Below are 24,572 nucleotides of genomic sequence, written 5' to 3' on the forward strand. Positions count from 1 at the left end.
ACCGACGTCGATGCAGCTATCCGATGTCTCGGCGCCGATGCAGAGGCCCGATGCCTCGATGCGCTCGATGCAAGGGCGGCCGAGGAAGATGGTCTGGACGCTGACGACGTCGATGCACTCGAAGATCCCGGTGCCGATGCCGACGAAGAGCCCGAGAACAACACGTTCCACTGGGCTAGTCTCGCTACCTGAGTCCGCCTTTGAAGCAGGGAACACAGACTGCAGTTCTGAGGGCGGTGCTCGGCCCCCAGACACTGAAGACACGACGAGTGTCGATCAGTGAGCGAGATAACCCGGGCGCACTGGGTGCACTTCTTGAAGCCGCTGGAAGGCTTCGATGTCATGGGCGGAAAAATCACGCCGGCGAAATCAAAAGCCGAAATGGCGAAAATTGAAGCACCAAAATTTAGAGGGAGAAAAATCTCGACCGAGGCCAAAAAGAGGCCTACCCCGACGACGAAAGAAAACTTACCGGGGCAAAAAGCTGGAAGTACGGGGAGGATTGACACGAAACCCGGTGGAGGGTTTCCGGAGCACTTCCCGACTTTAGAAAAGCTTTTCCGAAGAAAAAAACACGCTCAAAAAACAATTTGGACGCGCGAGGTCAACTTTCCGGGGCCCGACACGGCGAAACACGACCGTACCGAGTGCGGACAAAAGAAGACTGGCCGGCTCGAGCCGGTTTCGGGCGGGAAGACGGCCGCGCATGCGCGGTGCGCGCGGGCGCGCGAGGGCTAGCAAAGGCCTTTGCTAGTGAAGTTTCCGATTGGAGGGGCTGCCGTGGACGTCACCCATCAGTGAGAACAAGCAGCCTGCTTGTCCTCGGAGAATGTTATTCACAACAAAGTTCAACAGGGACTGAGTTCCATAACTTTGGCCTATGAATCACAAACACTAATATAAATACCTGAGCCGGCTGGGACCCCGCCAGTTGAAGACCTCCTCCTCCAGTGGACAGAAATCTGAACACATGGGGGGGAAGGGAGCCTACAGTAGCAGTGGGCTTGAGGGCACTGCCACCAGCTGTGCTTGGAAACAGTTCTGGCAGCCAGAGGAGATCTTCAGCTGATGGGATTGGGGATTCCAGCCAGCCACTGAAAGTGTGTGGCACTTCTGGGTGGGCTATTCCACCAATTTAAATCAAAAATCAAGCTTAAAGCTTCCCAGGCTATGCTGGTCAAATTACAAAAACTATCAAGCAAAAGTGTACTTCTCATTAGACCACAGAGGTTTTGCTAATTTATTTTATTTATTTGGCTTTAGCTCATGCTAGGCATTTCCTTTTCCTTGGTGGGTTTACAAACTAATCTTGTACCTGAGGCAATAGAGGGTTAAGAGGGCAAGTCTGTTACTAGGCACTAGGCACCCTGAGGCTGTGCGATAGGAGCTTTTTCTATAATGATATTTGGGCACCCATGAGTCATTATAGAATATTAGTATAACCCCATATCGGTGCACCTAACATTTAGGCACTCAAGGTTATACCAGTCACAGCATTGGCACATAAATGCAGCATGGACACAAGTTAACTTACAGTATCCTGTAAGTTATGCACACAAGTGGAAGCCCCATCCATGTGAATGCCCCTTTAACAGGAGCACCATGCATATAAACAACATGGCCTATTCCCCCATATCACAGGGATGTTGTTAGACAGCATCATAATGATCTCACTCAAAAAGACTAGAATCAAATAAAGGCCACACAATTTTAGAAAGGAATGCATAATGCAAGGGTGTGCACAAAGGAGAACACTAAAGGGCATGATCTGCTCCTTGTGCACACTCCTTAAACATGCCTTCAACATTTGTGCATAATCAATCAAAATCTGAAAGCTGACAGTGATGCTGTCACCTTCCGGTGAGCAGGGTATGGACAGCTGCTTTTGAGGCTGAAGGCATGGCTGAATAAGGCAGCAAAGCAGTCTCAGAACTGGGCAAAAACCTGTAAGAATACAACAAAGCAAAGCAATAATCAATGTGGTGGTTTTGCAACTTTCATGTTTAAGTGCCAGTACTTCCATGTGTAGCTGACCCATTTTACAAATCTATAAAAGTATTGCAAATTTTATTTTTTGAAGCAAAAATAAACAAAGGGGAATAAAGAATAATTACTCCCTTAACCCCTCATGTCAAGCTCTAGCCAAGATGAGCACTTTTTAAGTTTCTGTGTGCCCATGAATTGGTACAAAACCTGACCAGGAAATTTTCTGTACATAGACATGTATTTCCACTGTAAGATAGCTATGCCAAGCCATGCCCGTTCAAATCTCTACATCATGTGGGTATCCATGTGTAAATATCAGCTTTCAGAAATTGCAGTATGCATAGAATCTACATTTATAAATGCTACTACCATTTACTGACGGAAGTGCATTTACAATAAATGTCATTGCATAATTCACTGTTTAATGTATTCTTGGGTGGAAACTTTTGTAGTGCTTTGCTGTATAGGCGTGTGTCTCACCTCTCCCAGATGTGGCTTAAAAATTTATTGATGACATTTTTCCCCATTATTATTGCAGAAAAGCGATGATCAAATCCACAGCGCTAAGCCCAGCCCTGCAGCACTTCCTACCCCCAGAACACCATCATACCTGGAACTACAAAAATATATTTATTTTTGTAGCGCTGGTGTGTACCTGGCAGTAATTGGGCAGTACTAGCGCTGCCCAGTTACTGCCAGATTAGCACAGAAGCCCTTACTGCCACCTCAATGGGTGGCTGTAAGGGCCCCCCCCCCCCCCCCGAAATGGCCACATGGCAAGTGCTTTACTTGCCACGTGGCCATTTCCTGCAGAAAAGCAAGACCTACCTTTTAACCACTGCAGTAAAAGGGGGCTTCGGCGTATGTCAAGAACACGCGCCAACGCCAATGCAGGCCCCCTTTTGCTGAAACTTGGTAAAAGAGGCCCTAAGCCTTTATTTCAGAAACTATATGCTTGCGAAGACATAAAATGTAACAAATATAAATTGAGATTCATTGCTTCAATCAACTAATCTAGCAGAGAGAGGGGGAATGAAGTACAAACAAAAGTCCGAATAGCAAAAGAAAAAGTACCAAGAGCCTTCAGAAAAAGGGGAACATAAGACCTTTAATCATATGCGTTGGTTAAACAGTCTTTGTGTGGACCCGATACGGTCCGTGTTTCGGCGCACAGCGCCTGCGTCAGGGGTCTTTTGGTCTGTGCACCTTTGATGCTCTTCTGTCCCGTCTGAGTTGTAATTTTTACTTTCTGCAAAGGGTAGCTCCACTGCAAGCTTCACAAAGCTAGTCCTAAGGCTGCCTGCTGTAGAGCGCAACGTTTGCACAGTTCGCGATGCCTGACGTACTCAGCTGGAAAAGAAGTGCATCAAAGGTGCACAGACCGAAAGACCCGTGACACAGGCGTTGCGCGCCGAAACACGGACCGTATCGGGTCGACACAAAGACTGTTTAACCAACGCATATGATTAAAGGTCTTATCGTCCCCCATTTTTGAAGGCTCCTGGTACTTTTTCTTTTGCTATTCAAGGAACTAATCATCATCAACAACATTATCAACAACTTTATTTTATATTCTGCATAAACAAAAATATCTAAATGGTTTACAAGTTTATATATTTGTGGTATTTGATATAGTACCACCCTCTGACAGCTTAATGGAAGTTTACAATCTAAGTATGTCACCAGAACTCTGACAAAGGAAAACAAAGTCAAGTAACACCAACTTATATGTAAAGCAAAGAGAGCCAACAAGGAAGGGTGTGAACAGGACAACAGATCATAATCTAAAGACGAGGTCATGGTAGTCCTGAGGTAAAGCACAATAAGAAGAGAGTGGCATGGAGAAGTGATACATAGAGGGGCATAATTGAACAAAAATGTCTATCTCCATGGGCGTTTATCTCCGAGAACGGGTCCGTGAAGGGGCGGACCGAACCGTATTTTCGAAAAAAATAGACGTCCATGTTTTATTCAACAATGTGTGAGCTGGGCGTTTTTCAGCGATAATGGAAAATGAAAGCGCCCAGCTCAAAAACGAATAAATCCAAGGCATTTGTTCGTGGGAGGGGCCAGGATTCGTAGTGCACTGGTCCCCCTCACATGCCAGGACACCAACCGGGCACCCTAGGGGGCACTTTTACAAAAACAAAAAAAAAGGTAAAAGAGCTCCCAGGTGCATAGCACCCTTCCCTTGTGTGTTGAGCCCCCCAAATCCCCCTCAAAACCCACTGCCCACAAGTCTACACCATTACTATAGCCCTAAGGGGTGAAGGGGGGCACCTACATGTGGGTACAGTGGGTTTGGGGGGGTTGGACGACTAATAAGCATTAAGCAGCACAATTGTAACAGGTAGGGGGGATGTGTTGGAATGTATTGTATTTTGCATGCATTGACTGTCACCTATTATTTCTCTGTGATTACTCTGTGACCTCTGATGTGAATTACTTAGAGAGGTCACATAGCTATGCAACTTCCTGTGGGGGTTTAGACACAGCACATGGAGCACATGGAGCTCATGATCTCTCCTAACCTGAGAGGATCTATGGTGGTGTGAGCATCCATTACCATCTAAGCACATGGAAGGAGCTGATAATACAAATGTATAGTAATATGTAAATATAAGCCTGTCTGATTATAATCTAACTACAAACTGTGAGTAAACAGATGTTTTGTTACTTCAACTTTAAAGTGACTCAGCAGTGATTTATTCAGGGGTGAATGAGAGAGAGATGAAGAAAGAAATTAACATTTCTAAAGCTGAAGCTGTGTGTAATAAAATCTGCTAATTATTTACTACAAATAATCCAACAAAAGGGTTATGGGCCCAGGGCTCAGGAATTGAAAAAGAAGAGAAATATTACCAGGCAGAAAAAAAGGCCACATTTTTCTCTTAAGTTTTAAAGGAAAGATTCAGTCTGTCTCTCTCTCCCCCCACACAGCAGACAGAAGGCTAAGAAAATGGCTGAGGGAAGAAATTCACCATTTTTCTATTCTCTCAAGGTGCCTAAATTAACTGAGTTTAATTATCGGCAGTGGGAACTAAGATTCATATGTCTCCTTCGAGCAAAAAGATTAGATATATGCTTAGACCAAGACAGAACAGCTGAAAATATGGCTGAATGGGACAATGCAAACTATTATGTGAAGTGCATGCTTTTGGAAGCTCTCTCAGAGAAACAAGCCATATTAGTGGAGGGAAAAGATACACCAAAGGACATTTTACATAAACTGAGAACTATGTATGCAACTACATATGCAAAGCAGCAACCAATTTGGCTGGCAGAGTTGAATGAAACCAAATTAAGGGATAAAAGTAAATGTAATGATCACATTATGCATCTTATGTCTTCATTTCAAAAGCTAGAACTTTCTGGAATTCCCATGTGTGATGCATTGAAAAGAGCATTTCTTTTTACCTCACTATCAAAGAAGTTTGATGTTTTTAGGTCTGTAAATGAGGCCATTGAAGGGCAATCTTTTGAACAGACAACATCAAAACTAAGGCAGGAATGCATAATAAATGATTCTGAGGAGATGTGTTCTCAAAGCAAGTCAGAGAGAAATGAAACAAATTTCTTGGCAAAGAACAGAGGAAGGCGGAGCTATGGGAAAACTCCACCCAAGGGCAAGCTGATTTGCTACTCATGTGGAAAGGAGGGACATGTATCTAAATGGTGTAAGGAAACACAAAACACTCCCTCTAGCTCACCTAAGCCAATGGAACTAAAGAATTTTCAAACCAGGAAATGTATGAAGGACAAAGATAAACACAAGGGCTTTCTAATGGCAGAAAAATCTTTGACTATGGTAAATAATAATTCAAATGAAAGTACTTGGATTTTGGATTCGGGGAGCACATGCCATTTAACCAATTGTAAAGATTTCTTTCAGGAAATGTGTCCAGAGGAAGGTATTCTTAAAACTGCAAACGCAGGGACTGCTAAGATCCAAGCAAAAGGTATTGGATTCTTAAAATGCAAAGTGTCTAATGAAGTTAAAGAAATTCCTGTAAGTGATGTCTTGTATATTCCCCAAGCAGTTTGCAATATGCTTAGTGTATCTACATTAGATAAGAAGGGATTTGTGATTCATTTTGAAAACAGTAAGTGCACAATCTCTAAAAATGATGAAGTGTATGCTGAAGCTTTTATGCATAATGATGTTTATAAGCTGAACATTTCAGGTGAAGCCTCACATATGGCGCAAGTAAGGAAGAATGATGGTAAATGTAGTCTGGAAATCTGGCACCGCCGCCTGGGACATCGTGATTCTAAGGTGATCCAGGATCTTTACAGTAAGCAACTAGCCACTGGCATTCAGATAAGTGCAGATGCTGGTAAAATGGAGAAATGCATAGACTGTGTTACTCAAAAAGGTGTGAGACCCTCATTTCCTGCATACACAGGAAATAGGAGTAATAAAGTACTGGACTTAATACACAGTGACTTATGTGGACCGTTTAATATCCCATCATTGGGAAATAACAGATTTGTGCTAATATTCTTGGATGATTTCTCTAGATATTGTGTGGCCTATTTGCTGAAAGAAAAAAGTCAAGTCACAGACATGCTGAAGAAATACGTAGCCATGGTGAGCAATAAATTTGAAAGAAAACCAAAGGTTCTTCAGACCGACAATGGTGGTGAGTTCACTTCACAAAGCATGCGCACATTTCTAGAACAAGAAGGCATTCAGCATATCACAACAGTAGCTTATACACCAGAGCAAAATTCTGTTGCAGAGAGAAAATTTAGGTCACTTGTGGAAATGACCAGATGTATGCTGTCAGATAGCAATCTCCCTAAAAGACTATGGGGGGAAGCCATTCTCACAGCAGTGTACCTACAAAACAGAATGCCAACTAAAGGCGCTGAGCGCACACCACATGAGACATGGCATGGTAGGAAGCCAAACCTGTCACATAAGAACATTTGGAAGTACAGCATATGCTCATGTACCAAAGCAAAGAAGGCATAAGCTGGATTCCACAACAGAAAGGGGCATTTTAGTTGGCTATGCTCCAGGACACAAAGGATATAGAATTTTGAATCTGAAAACTGGCATTGTTGGCATAAGACATGTTACATATTTTGATGAAAACAAAAGGGTTGATAAAGGCTGGATTATCCCAGATGAGCCTTATCATCCAGAATATGAAACTAGAACCATAATAGACATGCCAGTGTATATAAATGCCATACCAAGGCAGATGTCTGAAAGCAACTCATCTGTATCTAACGAGGAACAGGCAGAGGAAACAGACACAGAAAGGATCATTGAAGAAGACAGTACAGTTGGAGAAGGGGAATCAATTGGAGAAGGACTCTCAGATTTAGAGGATGCAGAAAGGTCGGACCAACCTGTTGTCAGACGCTCATCCAGGGAAAACAAAGGTGTTCCACCCCCAAGACTGTCTTACCTAACAAAGTCAGCAGAAGCTCAAGAGCCCTTAACATGGGATGAGATTGAGAAAATGCCAGCAGAAGAAGCTGCTGAATGGCATAAAGCTGCACAAGAAGAAATTGATGCATTGGATAAAAATAATACTTGGATTCTTACAAAATTACCTCCTGGCAAGAAAGCTATAGGATGCAAATGGGTATTCAAGTTAAAAAGGAATGCACAAGGAAAAGTGGAAAGGTATAAAGCCAGATTAGTCGCAAAGGGATATCTTCAAAATTATGGAGAAGATTTTGATGAAGTGTTTGCACCTGTAGTGAAACACACGACAATAAGAACACTTCTGAGCATTGCAGTCTCAAAAGGCATGCAAGTCAACCACATTGATGTGAAAACAGCGTTTCTTCACGGAGATATAACTGAAGACTTGTACATGGAACAGCCAACAGGTTTCATAAATACAAAACAAAGACAGCTAGTGTGTAAATTAAACAAAGGTCTTTATGGATTAAAGCAAAGTGCAAAATGTTGGAATGAAAAATTGCATGAAATATTGACAAATTTAGGATTTAAGCAAGGTGAAGCAGATAAATGCTTGTACACTAGGTGCACAAATGGACAATATGCATACATTTTAGCTTTTGTTGATGATCTGCTCATTGCAAGCAAAAGTGAGCAAGAGTACAAGGACATTGTAAAATGTTTAAACCACAATGTTGAGATAAAAGAACTGGGTAATGTGTCATACTATCTTGGTATAGAAATTGAGAAACAAAATGATGGTTCTTATCTTCTAAGCCAGAAGCAGAAAATAAATGAGCTTATTGAAAGTTTAGGTATGCAAGATGCCCAAGTTGTAAGCACTCCCATGATCACTGATTTTCTGAAGGATGAAACAGTAAGAGAACCTTTACCAGATAACATCCAATATAGATCAGCCATAGGTAAGCTTTTATATCTAGCTACCACATACAGGGCTGATATAGCAAATGCAGTAGGAATTTTGAGCAGAAGGGTCAGCTCACCTACCAAATCAGATTGGACTGCAGTTAAAAGGATGGTAAGGTATTTAAAGGGTACCATTGATTGTAAATTAAAGATTTCAGCCAATAGTAATCCAAAACTAATATGTTACTGTGATTCAGATTGGGCAGGGGATCATTCTGATTATAAATCCACAAGTGGATATGTGTTTATGTATGGAAATGTACAAATTTCATGGGCCAGTCATAAACAAAGTATTGTGAGTTTGTCTTCTACAGAAGCTGAATACGTGGCCGTATCGGAAGCGTGCAGAGAACTGATGTGGATTGAAAAACTTATGCTGGATTTTGGTATAGCTGAACAGAGACCAATCCAGATAATGGAAGATAATCAGAGCTGCATCCGACTGTCACAGAATGACAAGGTTCAGTCACGCACCAAGCACATCGCAACGAAATACCACAACGTGCGAGAGTTGGCAAAAGAAGGGGTCATCAGTCTACACTATTGTCACACAAGTGATATGACAGCTGACATCATGACCAAACCGTTACCCAGAGAACATTTTGTGAATCTGCGTATAAAGCTTGGACTTTGTATGAATAAATAATTGCATGACAGTTATGCATGAGAAGGGGTTTGTTGGAATGTATTGTATTTTGCATGCATTGACTGTCACCTATTATTTCTCTGTGATTACTCTGTGACCTCTGATGTGAATTACTTAGAGAGGTCACATAGCTATGCAACTTCCTGTGGGGGTTTAGACACAGCACATGCAGCACATGGAGCACATGGAGCTCATGATCTCTCCTAACCTGAGAGGATCTATGGTGGTGTGAGCATCCATTACCATCTAAGCACATGGAAGGAGCTGATAATACAAATGTATAGTAATATGTAAATATAAGCCTGTCTGATTATAATCTAACTACAAACTGTGAGTAAACAGATGTTTTGTTACTTCAACTTTAAAGTGACTCAGCAGTGATTTATTCAGGGGTGAATGAGAGAGAGATGAAGAAAGAAATTAACATTTCTAAAGCTGAAGCTGTGTGTAATAAAATCTGCTAATTATTTACTACAAATAATCCAACAGGATGGGCCTGGGTCCACCTGCCTGAAGTCCACTGCACCCCCTAACAACTGCTCCAGTGACCTGCATACTGCTGTCAGGGAGCTGGGTATGACATTTGAGGGTGAAAATAAAAAGTTGTGAAACTTCATTTTTTGTGGTGGGAGGGGGTTAGTGACCACTGGGGGAGTCAGGGGAGGTCATCCCCGATTCCCTCCATTGGTCATCTGGTCATTTAGGGCACTTTTTGGGGCCTTATTCGTGAAAAAACAGGGTCCAGGAAAAGTGTCCTAAATTCTAGCTAAAAACGCATACTTTTTTCCCATTATCGGTGAAATGCGCCCATCTCTGTTCGGCAGATAACCACGCCCCAGTTCCGCCTTCGCCACACCTCTGACACGCCCCCATCAACTTTGTCCGCATCCGCGACGGAGTGCAGTTGAAAACGTCCAAAATCGGCTTTCGATTATACCGCTTTATTCGTTTTTGTGAAATAAACGTCCATCTCCCGATTTAGGTCGGAACTTGGGCGTTTTTCTCGTTGGATTATAAGCAGGATAATGGCCCAATCATGAAATTAATTTAGCAAAGAACCAAGTTTTTTTTTAATGCAGATTTAAATTTCTTAAAAGATGATTTTGAACAGATTGGTCACAACCAATTCCAAAGGAAAAGGAGCAAGACAATAACATAATAACATAGTAGATGACGGCAGAAAAAGACCTGCATGGTCCATCCAGTCTGCCCAACATGATAAACTCACATGTGCCATATTTTGTGTATACCTTACCTTGATTTGTACCTGTCTTTTTCAGGGCACAGACCGTATAAGTCTGCCCAGCACTATCCCCGCCCCCCAACCACCGGCTCTGGCACAGACCGTATAAGTCTGCCCAGCACTATCCCCACCTCCCAACCACCAGCCCTGCCTCCCACCAACGGCTAAGCTTCTGGGGATCCCTTCCTTCTGAGCAGGATTCCTTTATGTTTATCCCATGCATGTTTGAATTCCGTTACCATTTTCCTCTCCACCACCTCCCGCGGGAGGGCATTCCAAGCATCCACCACTCTCTCCATGAAAAAATATTTCCTGACATTTTTCTTGAGTCTGCCCCCCTTCAATCTCATTTCATGTCCTCCAGTTCTACCGCCTTCCCATCTCCGAAAAAGGTTCATTTGCGGATTAATACCTTTCAAATATTTGAATGTCTGTATCATATCACCCCTGTTTCTCCTTTCCTCCAGGGTATACATGTTCAGGTCAACAAGTCTCTCCTCATACGTCTTGCAACGCAAATCCCATACCATTCTCGTAGCTTTTCTTTGCACCGCTTCCATTTTTTAAACGTCCTTCGCACAATACGGCCTCCAAAATTGAACACAATACTCCAGGTGGGGCCTCACCAACGTCTTATAAAGGGGTATTAAAACCTCTTTTCTTCTGCTGGTCACACCTCTCTCTATACAGTCTAGCAATCTTCTAGCTACAGCCACCGCCTTGTCACACTGTTTGTCGCCTTCAGGTCCTCAGATACTATCACCCCAAGATCCCTCTCCCCGTCCGTACCTATCAAGCTCTCACCGCCTAACACATACATCTCCCATGGATTTCTACACATTGAATTTTAATTGCCAAACGTTAGACCATTCTTCTAGCTTCCACAGATCTTTTTTCATGCTTTCCACTCCCTCCGGGGTGTCCACTCTGTTGCAAATCTTGGTGTCATCCGTAAAAAGGCAAACTTTACCTTGTAAGCCTTCGGCAATGTCACTCACAAATATCTCTCTATATAAAAGGCAATACCAACGTTCTATGAAGACTCCAGACGGAAGTGTGAAGGGGGAGAGATATCCGGTTTCCCCATGAGTGTCTGCCCCACCCTCTCTGTAACACAAACAGTCAGTGAAGGAAAACAGCAGAGCACGAAATCAAATCGCTGGCTCTGTAACAGTGAAGGACTCAGAGGGGGGAGGGGAGAGAGGCCAGAGGGCAGGGACACACACACTCCCACATGCACACAGAAGAAAACCTTGCTAGCCCCCGTTTCATTTGCATCAGAAACAGGGCTTTTTTACTGAAGGACTCAGAGGGGGGAGGGGAGAGAGGGCAGAGGGCAGGGACACACACACTCCCACATGCACACAGAAGAAAACATTGCTAGCCCCCATTTCATTTGCATCAGAAACGGGGCTTTTTTACTAGTAATGAATAAAATCGGCCCCAGCACCGATCCCTGAGGCACTCCACTACTCACCTTTCCCTCCTCCGAGCGAACTCCATTTACCACCACCCTCTGGCGTCTGCCTGTCAACCAGTTCCTAATCCAGTTCACCACTTCGGGTCCTATCTTCAGCCCGTCTAGTTTATTCAAGAGCCTCCTGTGGGGAACCGTGTCAAAAGCTTTGCTGAAATCTAAGTAGATTACGTCCACAGCACGTCCTTGCTTTAATTCTCCGGTCACCCAGTCAAAGAATTCAATGAGATTCGTTTGGCACGATTTCCCTTTGGTAAAACCATGTTGTCTCGGATCTTGCAACTTATTGGCTTCCAGGAAATTCATTATCCTGTCCTTCAGCATTGCTTCCATTACTTTTCCAATAACCAAAGTGAGGCTTACCAGCCTGTAGTTTCCAGCTTCTTCCCTATCACCATTTTTATGAAAAGGGACCACCTCCACTGTTCTCCAATCCCACGGAACCTCTCCCGTCTCCAAGGATTTATTAAACAAATCTTTAAGAGGACCTGCCAGAACCTCTCTGAGCTCCTTTAATATCCTGGGGTGGATCCCGTCCGGTCCCACGGCTTTGTCCACCTTTAGATTTTTAAATTGTTCATACACACTCTCTTCCGTGAATGGTGCTATATCCACTCCATTCTCATTTGTACTTTTGCCAGTCAATTGCGGTCCTGCTACAGGATTTTCTTCAGTGAAAACAGAACAAAAGTATCTATTTAGCAAATTTGCTTTCTCTTCATCATTATCTATATAGTGGTTCTCAGCATCTTTCAGTCTCACAATTCCATTTTTAGTCTTCCTCCTTTCACTAATATACCTGAAGAAATTTTTGTCACCCTTCCTTACATTTCTAGCCATTTGTTCTTCCACTTGCACTTTCGCCAGACATATCTCTCTCTTGGCTTCCTCCAGTTTCATCCTGTATTCCTTCCCGTGTTCCTCTTCTTGAGTCTTTCTGTATTTCAGGAACACCAACTCTTTAGCCTTTATTTTCTCAGCCACTTGTTTGGAGAACCATATCGGTTTCCTTTTTCTCTTGCTTTTATTTACTCTCTTTACATAAAGGTTTGTGGCCCTATTTATAGCTTCTTTCAGCTTGGACCACTGTCCTTCCACTTCTCATTCATCCTCCCATCCCATCAGCTCCTTCCTCAGGTATTCCCCCATTTTACTAAAGTCAGCACGCTTGAAATCCAGGACTTTGATTTTTGAGTTGCCGCCCTTCACTTCAGCCGTCATATCAAACCAAACCGTTTGATGGTCACTGCTGCCCAGGTGGGCACCCACTCGGACATTTGACACACTATCCCCATTTGTGAGCACCAGATCCAGCGTCGCTCCCTCCCTCGTGGGTTCCGTCACCATTTGTCTGAGCAGAGCACTTTGAAAAGCATCCACGATCTCTCTACTTCTTTCCGATTCCGCAGACGGAACTTTCCAATCTACATCCAGCAGATTGAAATCTCCCAGCAACAGCACCTCTCTCTTCTTTCCCAATTTATGGATATCTGTGACCAGATCTTTATCTAGATCCTCCAACTGTGTCGGAGGTCTGTAGACAACACCCACGTGTATAGAGGTTTTATCATCTCTTTTTAAGGTGATCCATATAGCTTCTTCCTTTCCCCAGGTCCCTGACATTTCAGTCGCCTCGATGTCATTTCTCACATTCAGAGCTACTCCTCCACCTTTTCGACCCTCTCTATCCTTCCTAAATAGATTATAGCCCGGTATGTTTGCATCCCATTCATGGGAACCATTTAGCCACGTCTCCGTGATTGCAACAATGTCTAAGTCTGCCTCCAACATCAGAGCTTGAAGGTCATGAACTTTATTGCTTAGACTGCGAGCATTTGTGGTCATCACTTTCCATCTACATTTTCTGGTATGTGTTTCAACATTTGTGATTTGGGGTTGTTTTACGTCTTTGGGTACCTTCATATCTTTTTGTTTCACCTCCATTGCTTGTTCTTCTGCCTCAGTTCTATTTTGAGGAATATCACAGTGCTGTAATGGAGCAAAAGAATTCTGTAGGGGCAATACTTATGAGGGTGGATGCCTCTGTGTCTCATAACGAAGTCTGCCTGAGCCTACGGTGAACCATTTATTCTTAGGTGGTTTTATCCTTTGAGGCAGTGGTGTGAATTTGGCATGATTCTCTGCATTATGATGTTGTGCAGTCTTAGAAGTTGCTTTAAGTGCATCTAATTTCTGCTTTACTTTACTGAGCTCCTGTTTTAAGCTGTATAATGAAAGGAATCCAATTAAATCACTGAGAAAGATGGTACAACAAACAAATTGGCAGATGAGTGAAGTAAAATCACTAGGCACATATAGAATCAATATTACTGAGAGATATGACAGTTGACTAGAACATAAGGCCTTATAAGCCAGCAGAAGAATTTTATATTGAAGTCTACTAATTACCAGGAGCCAGTACTAGGCAAAAGAAAGGGAGTAACATGATTCAATTTTTTACCCCATAAATCAACTTAATAGTCTTATTTTGTATAAGTTGCAGATGACAAATGGAATATTGATGGCAGCCAACAAAAAGAGAATTACAGTAATCCAAACATTTTAAAATGAATGCAAGGAGCACCTTTAACACTTCCTCATCCAAAAGTGATTTTAGAGACCTAATTCTTCTAAGATCAAAGAAATATTTCTGCATCACTCTTGATATGAAGTCCAAAAGTAAGCAAGCTGTAAAAATAATGGGTAGAACAAAGAAAGACAAACACCAGGAACCACAAATAGTAAAAGTAACAATTGATTAAAAAACGATGTGTAGTTAACACTACATTTTAAATAAAGGGAGGAGACACTAGGAAAGAAGTCAGAATCACAAAGACAACTTTGATTAAGGGTTAGGGCAATATCATGAATGTAGGTATATCTCTGACAAATTACTCAGATTAAAAGGCTTGAGTATAATAATAGGTTTTTAGTGCTGTTTAAAATTTACAAGATGAAGCCTCGGAGTGAATACAGAACTGTAATGTCCACAATATAGAACCAAAACATGAAAGCAAGAGTGGTGAACAGATTCCAAACAAATCTGCATATGAGTGGGAACAACTAACAAGTGTTGTTGAGAAGACTGAAGAGATTGGGATAGAATGTAAAAAATGAGAGAGTTAAAGAAAAATGGGGAAGACCAGTATAGAAGGCCCAACGGGCTAGTATAAGGATCTTAAATGGTATGCGATATATTAATGGGAGCCAATGATTGAATACATGAGTCATACATGTATTCAGTCATATAACTAATAATGACTGAATGTAGAGATGCAGTTACCACTTATGTTTTGAAGTATGCTAGTCTTTATGAAAAACTCAAATTTTTGTAAATATTGGCATACTCTCTTCATACACTCGATTTTTGCTGATCAATGTTATACTAGAGCTCAAAATCTAAGAGAGAAATTATGCCCCTTGGAATTGTCATTCAGCTAGTTTTACAAAGAACTGTTTCGGTTGTGCCATCAGTGACTGGCCATTTTATATGTAGCAGGCCATTGTCAAACTTGCACAGAACAAAAACAAAAAGGCTGTTGGGAAATCTAATAATGGACATTAATTTGTATTTATGGTCCTTATTGTAAACTCTGTGCACATTTTAGATGTACATAACCCAGCATTTAGTAGTGTATTTTGCATACCCATCTAAATCCCCTTTTTATAAAGCCAGAATACACATGTCTAAATCTCAAAAACATGCATATGATAAGGAGGTATGGTCTAGTTATCTATTAGGAGCAGAACTACAGCAGAGCCAAAACATAAACATAGATTCCCCAGGATACTTAGGTTTAAAAAAAAAGTGCACATTTGAGAAGGGAGAATATTTTGACACGTTCTATGTAGTGCCCAGCTTATGGATACAGCTGCTTGTATGTTTTCACTTGATGCACAAAAAGATTTCAATTATATAGAATGGAAATTCTTATTTGCAGTCCTACATTGGTTTCACTTGGGGTAGTGACTTTATTAACATGGTAAAAGTTTTATACGCCAATCTTTCTGTTAGACTTACCAAAAATTCCACTCTAACCCGTCAATTTCAATTACCAAGAGGTACCAGACAAGGATGTCCATTCTCCCCATTTCTTTGTATTTAGCTTTAAAACTCTTATTAATAACATTAAGGTACTCTCAATCTGTCCATGTTATACAAATAGCTAACTCTTCAGTCAAATAATCAGCTTATGTTGACGACATTTTGTTATATACCTCTTCTCCACATACATCTATTCCAGAAATTTTCCATATTATAGAAAAGTTTGGCACATTATCTGGTTACACAATGAACAGGTCGAAAACTGAACTTTTACCCCTAAATATCAATCCCTATATGCTGGTGAAAAATGGCATAAAATACATTATTATTTAAAGCAACTATTCAGGATTCCCCTATACCAACTTTAACAGAACTCTGGACTTAATCAAAAATGACTGCAGTAGATGGTCCCCTCTCCCCCTCACTTGGTGGGGTAGATTGGAGACCATTAAAATGGTACTTTCACCACAAATTTATTTTTGTTAAGTATGCTTCTGGTTCAAGTCTCTAAATCTTTTTTATTTTTTTAACAGATGTTTACAAAATCCTCACTAGATATTTATGGTATAATAAAACACCCAGAATCTCTTTCAAAAATTGAAAGAGCAAAAAGGAAATTCGTGGGGTGAATTTTCCCAAAGCGGAACCTTGCATAACATAGCTGTCATTCAGGTTCCTCCTTCCCACATGCATCACTTTGCACTTGTCAACGTTAAACTTCATCTGCCATTTGGACGCCCAATCCCCCAGTCTCATGAGGTCTTCTTGTAATCTTTCACACTCCTCCTGCGACGAGACGACCCTGGATAACTTTGTATCATCTGCAAATTTAATTACCTCACTAGTTACTCCCATCTCAAGGTCATTTATAAATATGTTAAAAAGCAGTGGTCCCAGCACAGACCCCTGAGGGACCCCACTAACTACCCTTCTCCATCGAGAATAATGACCATTCAACCTACTCTCTGCTTCCTATCTTTTAACCAGCTCTTAACCGTCCCGTATTACCTGCAATACCCACTCGTCTGACATTACCCTGGTCCATTCTTTCAGAAAGAGAGACAGCCGTCCTTCTATTGAGCCTGGAAGATGGACCAAGGCCCCATCACTGGGGAAGCGAGCCCGTGCAGCCAGAGCGGTGCTCCCCTCGAAATGGCTGTTGCCGGACCCAAGAAGGACCCACATGGGACGAAGACCTAGGCCTGTCCTCCGGCAAACGACGACCCTTAGAATCACCCAGATCCTTAACAATCTGATCCAACTCGTCGCCAAATAGCAGCTTGCCCTTAAAGGGCAAACGAGCTAGACGAGACTTGGAAGACGTATCAGCGCCGGTGACGAAGCCATAACCACCGGCAAGCCACCACTGCCAGGGCTACCTCCTTCGCCGATGCTCGCAGGATATCATACAAGTCCGCCAAATATGCGAGACCAGACTCGAGTGAGTTGCCGCCCTGGTAGCCGCTCAACCCATACACCCCCCTCCCCCTCCATCAATGCACCAGCCTGCCTACATCCAAAGCATAGCGCCTGTCACCTGTATCAAAGTGCTGCAAACGACGACACTACCAACAACACGGAGCACCGTACTCCTCAAAACAAAGCAAAACTGACGAGTCGCCACCCTCCACAGAAAAAAAAAAAAAGCCTTCACAGCACTTAAAAACTTACTTACACATCAAAGCGGTGCCTGACGACAAAGTAGTAGCTGGGAAGACCATCAACAATGAGCTTGCAAAACCACACAAAGGATTTGTCCCGCTACGCCATCACAAGGGGAAAAACATAATAAACAACTGATCGGGACCATAAAATGGTGGCTGTAAAAGATCAGGAGCACTCAAAACAACAGGGAAAAACCAAAACAAGTTTCAAGAGAAAGGAACAAACAAACTCACAGATGATCTCCATCTCTTAGCTGAAAGAATGCGTGCAAGAAAAACAAACGGATTTAAAGGCACACCGTTTGGACCTAGCAACGCTGCAAACACATCTGCACAGTGAGATCCACAAGTCCCCCAACCCCAACCCCCCCCCCCAAAAACACAAAAAAACCCCACAGAAACACACACCACAAAACTCCCACCCTCAATCACTTACACACACACAAACAGACTCAGAGACACAGACACACAAAATGAAGCTCTCTGACAACATGAACTTTCAAAAGCAAACAGCCACCAAAAAAATACAAAACATGCACAATGAAACATGCACACTAAAACACTCTCTCTCTGTGTATATCATCACTGCAACAACGCCACACACCACTCCATCCAACTTTGCAAGCACGGCACATCACCCAAATCACCCCCCCCCCAAAAAAAAAAACAAAAAAAGACCAACCTACAAATACACCCCACCCTCAATCACTTACACACACACACACTCACTCACTCACATACACACTCTCTACGACTCACAGTTTCTGTACTGCACACATACTCTCTCACTGTCTCTCACACACACTCTCTCTCACACACACTGAATCTGTGTGAAACACAATCAGAAAGTCACAGTTTCTCACATACGCACTCGCACACACTCTCTGCCTCACACACACTCTCTCTCTCTCTCACAAACACACACCCTCGCACATTCACTCTCTCTCTCACACAGTCACTCGCACACACACTCTCTCAAGCAAACACACTCCCAGAAAAACATTGCTAGCGCCCCTTTCATTTGAGTCAGAAACGGGCCTTATTTACTAGTATGGGTCATAATACGTTAAAGAATCTGGAAATATGGAGTATGCAAGCAGCAAAGCAAAGTTAGATAGTATGGTTAGTACTACTACTACTATTACTATTATTAAACATTTCTATAGCGCTACTAGACTTACGCAGCGCTGTACAAATTAACATGAAAAGACAGTCCCTGCTCAACAGAGCTTACAATCTAAATTGGACAGACGAACAGACATCTAGGGGTGGGGAAATTGCAGTGGTAGGGGTGATAAGTGAGGGTGTTGAGTAAGAGAGTCATGGTTAGGAGTCGAAAGCAGTAGCAAAGAGGTGGGCTTTAAGCCTAGACTTGAAGACAGCCAGAGACTGAGCCTGACGTACTGGCTCAGGGAGTCTATTCCAGGCATAGGGAGCAGCGAGATAGAAGGAACGGAGCCGGGAGTTAGCAGTGGGGGAGAGGGGGGACGACAGGAGACATTTACCCAGCGAACGGAGTTCACGGGGAGGAGTGTAGGGAGAGATGAGAGCGGAAAAGTACTGAGGAGCTGCGGAGTGGTTGCACTTGTAGGTCAAAAGGAGAAGTTTGAACCGTATGCGGAAGCGGATAGGGAGCCAGTGAAGCGACTTGAGGAGAGGGTTAACGTGAGTATAGCGACTGGCGGAATATAAGACGCGCAGCAGAGTTTTGGACAGATTGAAGAGGAGATAGATGGCTGAGTGGGAGACCAGCGAGAAGCAAATTGCAGTAGTCTAGGCGAGAGGTGATAAGGGTGTGGGTAAGGGTTTTGGTAGCGTCCCCGGAGAGGAGGTTAGGCCTAAGAATCATTAGACTAGAACCTAGTGATGTCCTAAACTACTTGTAGCACACAGAGAAAAACTATCTCCTACACCAGCTATGGCTTGAGGGGTAGGCATTAAATTAAGCCTCTTCTGCTGGTGTTCTATGGAATCCTTGAGAAAAATGCAAATAAAAGTACATAGACTTGAGTACTACAGTCTGTGCAATTTAACTAGCTAAGCACTAATTCAGAATAAACAATAGAGAACATATGACAGAGAACTGCAAAAGAGGCTGATACAAGATCTTAGAACCCTGATGGCGAACCTATGACACGCGTGTCAGCACTGACACGTGTAGCCAATTTCGATGACACGCGGCACCGCCGCAGTGTGGTCCGCCCTCCCTCCTCGCTCCCGGAAACTAACCTTAAAGCCTCCTTTCACGTCACAGCAAGCAGCAGCAGGGCAGGCCACGCCTTCCTTCCGTGTCCCGCCCTCGCCTGACGTAACGTCCGCGAGGGCAGAGCACAGAAGGAAGGAGGAGAGGTCTGCCCTGCTGCTGCTTGCTGTGACGTAAAAGGAGGCTTTAAGGTTAGTTCTGGGCCCGGTAGCGGGTGGAGGGGGGGCCCAGCGATCTCGGGTAGGGGGCCCCGGGGGCGGTCCTAGTAGCAGTGATTTTTCTCGAAGTGACACACCATCCGAGTTATGCTCGGTTTTTTGGCGAATTTTGACACACCAAGCTCAAAAGGTTGCCCATCACTGTCTTAGAAACATGTGATGCAAACGGACAATATGCTGAAAATTTTTGCCCAGTATATGGCAGCAGCAAAAGACCAAACAGAATGCTAGTAATTATTAGGAAAGGGATAGAAAATAAGACAAATATTATAATGCCTCTGTATTGCTCAATGGTGCAACCACACTTTGAATATTATATGCAGTTCTTGTCATCGTATCTTAAACAAGATATACCAGAATTGGAAAAGATTCAAAGAAGGGCGACCAAAATGATTAAGGGGATGGAACTCCTTCCATATTTTTTCATTCAATGAAGAGTTAAGCTCTGGAATTCGTTGCCAGTGGATAAGGTATCAGTGGTTAGTGTATCTGGGTTTACGAAAGGTTTGGATAAGTTCCTAGAGGAAAAGTCCAAAGACTGCTATTGAGATAGACATGAGGAAAGCCACTACTTGTCCCTGGGACCAGCAGCATTAATCTTGCTACTATATGGGATTCTGTCAGGTACTTGTGACCTGAATTGACCACTGTTGAAAGCAGGATACTGGGCTAGATGGACCATTGGCCCGATCCAGTAAGGCTATTCTTATGTACTGTATGGGGGTATTTTGGAAGAGAAGGCACCTTAAGAGAGTCTTACAGGAATAGTTACTGGGTCAGTAAGACTACACTATCAAATCCAGTTATGCAGCTCTGTAAACAATGCGTTCTAGTGAAAGATTTATTTCCTAGCCAGAAAAACTTTCCTACAATACTTCAGTGTATCCTCTCCATTAGAGGAATTGGCAATGGACTGAAGCCAGGAGCAGATGGCACTGAAAATGTGCTTGTTCTCACGGATTTGTTTACACATTCAATTCCAACAAAAATCTATGTAGCACAAACCACAATAAAAATTATTGTACGAAAATGAATAGTCCATTATGGATGTCCTGCTATACTCCATACATGTGCATGGTTATTTTATAATAGAGCCCTTCTTCAAAGTAACAAAAGGGCACCTATTTTATACTTATTTCATACAGGAAACACAGTACCTTATGTGCCTTTATAAAACAAGTAAATCCCAAACATACATTAAAGACCTGTTCTGAAGAAGGTGCAAATGATCATGTCTATGTATTTATCAAATATGCATGTATAGTGAATGATACATACCTGTAGCAGGTGTTCTCCGAGGACAGCAGGCTCATGACTGGGTGACGTCCGCGGCAGCCCCCACCAACCAGAAGAAGCTTCGCGGGCAGTCCGCACGCAGGGCACGCCCACCGCGCATGCGCGGCCGCCTTCCTGCCCGTGCGCGACAGTTCCCGCCAGTTGAATGACAAGCAAAAATGATGAAAACGCAACTCCAAAGGGGAGGAGGGAGGGTAGGTGAGAACAATCAGCCTGCTGTCCTCGGAGAACACCTGCTACAGGTATGTATCATTCACTTTCTCCGAGGACAAGCAGGCTGCTTGTTCTCACGACTGGGGTATCCCTAGCTCTCAGGCTCACTCAAAACAAGAACCCAGGTCAATTGAACCTCGCAACGGCGAGGGTATAACAGAAATTGACCTACGAAGAACAACTAACTGAGAGTGCAGCCTGACCAGAATAAATGCGGGTCCTGGAGGGTGGAGTTGGATTTACACCCCAAACAGATTCTGCAGCACCGACTGCCCGAACCGACTGTCGCGTCGGGTATCCTGCTGGAGGCAGTAATGTGATGTGAATGTGTGGACAGATGACCACGTCGCAGCCTTGCAAATCTCTTCAATAGTGGCTGACTTCAAGTGGGCCACTGACCCTGCCATGGCTCTAACACTATGAGCCGTGACATGACCCTCAAGAGCCAGCCCAGCCTGGGCGTAAGTGAAGGAAATGCAATCTGCTAGCCAATTGGAGATGGTGCGTTTCCCGACAGCGACCCCTAGCCTGTTAGGGTTGAAAGAAACAAACAATTGGGTGGACTGTCTGTGGGGCTGTGTCCGCTCCAAGTAGAAGGCCAATGCTCTCTTGCAGTCCAATGTGTGCAACTGACGTTCAGCAGGGCAGGTATGAGGCCTGGGGAAGAATGTTGGCAAGACAATTGACTGGTTAAGATGGAACTCCGACACCACCTTCGGCAGGAACTTTGGGTGGGTGCGGAGCACTACTCTGTTGTGATGAAATTTGGTATATGGAGCATGAGCTACCAGGGCTTGAAGCTCACTGACCCTACGAGCTGAAGTAACTGCCATCAAGAAAATGACCTTCCAGGTCAAGTACTTCAGATGGCAGGTATTCAGTGGCTCAAAAGGAGGTTTCATCAGCTGGGTGAGGACGACGTTGAGATCCCATGACACTGTAGGAGGCTTGATAGGGGGCTTTGACAAAAGCAAGCCTCTCATGAATCGAATGACTAAAGGCTCTCCAGAGATGGCTTTACCTTCCACACGATAATGGTAAGCACTAATCGCACTACAGTGATTCCTTACTGAGTTGGTCTTGAGGCCAGACTCTGATAAGTGCAGAAGGTATTCAAGCAGGTTCTGTGCAGGGCAAGAACGAGGTTCTAGGGCCTTGCTCTCACACCAAACGACAAACCTCCTCCACTTGAAAAAGTAACTCTTTTTAGTGGAATCCTTCCTAGAGGCAAGCAAGACACGGGAGACACCCTCAGACAGACCCAACGCAGTGAAGTCTACGCCCTCAACATCCAGGCCGTGAGAGCCAGGGACTGAAGGTTGGGGTGCAGCAACGCTCCATCGTTCTGCGAAATGAGAGTCGGAAAACACTCCAATCTCCACGGTTCTTCGGAGGACAACTCCAGAAGAAGAGGGAACCAGATCTGACGGGGCCAAAAGGGCGCTATCAGAATCATGGTGCCGTGGTCTTGCTTGAGCTTCAGTAAGGTCTTCCCCACCAGAGGTATGAGAGGATAAGCATACAGGAGGCCGGTCCCCCAATGAAGGAGAAAGGCGTCCGACGCTAGCCTGCCGTGTGCCTGAAGTCTGGAACAGAACAGAGGCAGCTTGTGGTTGGTCTGAGAAGTGAAAAGGTCCACCGAGGGGGTGCCCCACTCTCGGAAGATCTTGCGTACCACTCTGGAATGAAGCGACCACTCGTGCGGTTGCATGACTCTGCTCAGCCTGTCGGCCAGACTGTTGTTTACACCTGCCAGGTATGTGGCTTGGAGGAGCATGCCGAACTGGCAAGCCCAACGCCACATCCCGACGGCTTCCTGACACAAGGGGCGAGATCCGGTGCCCCCCTGCTTGTTGGTGTAATACATTGCAACCTGATTGTCTGTCCGAATTTGGATAATTTGGCAGGACAGCCGATCTCTGAAAGCCTTCAGTGCATTCCAGATCGCTCGGAGCTCCAGGAGGTTGATCTGCAGATCCTTTTCCTGGAGGGACCACAGACCCTGGGTGTGGAGCCCATCGACATGAGCTCCCCACCCCAGGCGAGATGCATCCGTCGTCAGCACTTTCGTGGGCTGTGGAATTTGGAATGGACGTCCCAGGGTCAAATTGGTCCGAATGGTCCACCAGAGCAGTGAAGTGCGCAAATGGTGGAGAGGCGGATGACATCCTCTAGATTCCCGGTGGCTTGGAACCACTGGGAAGCTAGGGTCCATTGAGCAGATCTCATGTGAAGACGAGCCATGGGAGTCACATGGACTGTGGAGGCCATATGACCCAGAAGTCTCAACATCTGCCGAGCTGTGATCTGCTGAGACGCTCTGGTCCGTGAAGCCAGGGACAGGAGGTTGCTGGCCCTCGCTTCGGGAAGGAAGGCCTGAGCCGTCTGGGTATTCAGCAGAGCTCCTATGAATTCCAGAGACTGGGTTCGCTGGAGATGGGACTTTGGGTAATTTATCACAAACCCCAGCAGCTCCAGGAGTTGAATAGTGCACTGCATGGACCGGAGGGCTCCTGCCTCCGAGGTGTTCTTGACCAGCCAATCGTCGAGATATGGGAACACGTGCACTCCCAGCTTGCGTAGATACGCCGCCACCACCACGAGGCACTTTGTAAACACCCGTGGTGCAGAGGCGAGCCCAAAGGGCAGCACACAATACTGAAAGTGCCGTGCGCCCAGGCGGAATCTGAGATACTGTCTGTGAGCTGGCAGTATCGGGATGTGAGTGTATGCGTCCTTTAAATCCAGGGAACATAGCCAATCGTTTTTCTGAATCATTGGCAGAAGGGTGCCCAAGGAAAGCATCCTGAACTTTTCTTTGACCAGGAATTTGTTCAGGCCTCTCAGGTCTAGGATGGGGCGCATCCCCCCTGTTTTCTTTTCCACAAGGAAGTACCTGGAATAGAATCCCTGCCCTTCCTGCCCGGGTGGTACGGGCTCGACCGCATTGGCGCTGAGAAGGGCGGAGAGTTCCTCTGCAAGTACCTGCTTGTGATGGGAGCTGAGCTCCCGGGGGACAATTTGGTGGAAGGGAGGCCAAATTTAGGGCGTATCCGCACCGCACTATTTGGAGAACCCACTGGTCGGAGGTTATGAGAGGCCACCTTTGGTGAAAAAATTTTAACCTCCCTCCGACCGGCAGATCGTCCGGCACAGACACTTTGAGGGCAGCTATGTTCCCGTGGATCCAGTCAAAAGCCCGTCCCCGGCTTTTGCTGTGGAGGCGCAGGGG

Source organism: Microcaecilia unicolor, chromosome 1, assembly GCF_901765095.1.
Source record: "Microcaecilia unicolor chromosome 1, aMicUni1.1, whole genome shotgun sequence".
Lineage (NCBI taxonomy): Eukaryota > Metazoa > Chordata > Amphibia > Gymnophiona > Siphonopidae > Microcaecilia > Microcaecilia unicolor.